Consider the following 1,116-nt stretch of genomic DNA (forward strand, 5'->3'; position numbering starts at 1 on the left):
CCCCGCCCCATAGCATGGAACTGAGTGCTACCAACTATTGAATATTTACCTAAGAATATAACAGAAAATCAAAGTTAAGTGCAATTTTGAAGACCTATGCTCAAGGGACACTTCTTCCACCACCTTACTGAGCAATCTTGAATATGATGCCTTAGTTCTCTGAGCTTTGACTTTCTCATATGTGAAGTTATGCTACTTATGCTACTTCTCAAGATCATTTCAATGATAAAATAAGACAGCAAAGGTAGAAAGTACTTTATAAGCTATAATGTATAAAACATTATTATTAGAGCTGACTTGATAAATAAATATAATAAAGATATAATATTCTAGAGTAGTTTCTTTTCCTTGACTGTGACCAATTAGAGTCTCTAAGCTGAGCCACAAGGCATGCTGGGATTTTGATTGCAGACTGAGGGAAAGATGAGCAAAGGTTACAATAGAGTGTGACTCATGTTGAAACCATATTTCAGTCAACAGACTCTACTCCCCACTGGGGATGGAGCTCCTAAAACATAGCTTGCCTAGATTCTCACTGCCTTAAAAATGGGAGTGCATGAAGATTTTGTCTTTGCCATCTGCAGGTTTCACAGGATTTGAGTAGACAGAGCTCACTTGCACATCCTTGGTGTACAGTGAAGAGTAGAAAGGTGTTCACTGGAAATTTACCATTTCAGTGTTAAGATACTGGACATGCAAATGATTCAACTTCCATGAATAATCTGAGATGGAAAGTAGTCAGCTGCTCAAGAGACAGTGAATGAAATTAAGATACTTTGGTCCTGGACTGGCTTTGTGCATTGTTCACTGTGGATCAACAGTCAAACAGATACTTGAAAGGGACAGATTATAAATCCTCTGGTCACAGCCAGGCCTACAGATATGTACTAGGTAGCAATGAGAATTGAGATGTGGACAATCATAAATGACACAAATAAACTGTCAGTTTTCCCCATGGATTAAGATTTCTTTTCAGACAGTATTTTTATACTGTTAGTCCAAAGAGTATTTGATTATTTTACTATGTTAAACACAGAAAGCAGGAGCTTAAAGAGAATGGTTAGAGATAGCAGATTAAACACACGTATTTTACCCTCTTCTCTTCTTGAAATACAC

The sequence above is a fragment of the Marmota marmota genome, unplaced genomic scaffold (genome assembly GCF_001458135.2).
Source record: "Marmota marmota marmota unplaced genomic scaffold, marMar, whole genome shotgun sequence".
NCBI lineage: Eukaryota > Metazoa > Chordata > Mammalia > Rodentia > Sciuridae > Marmota > Marmota marmota.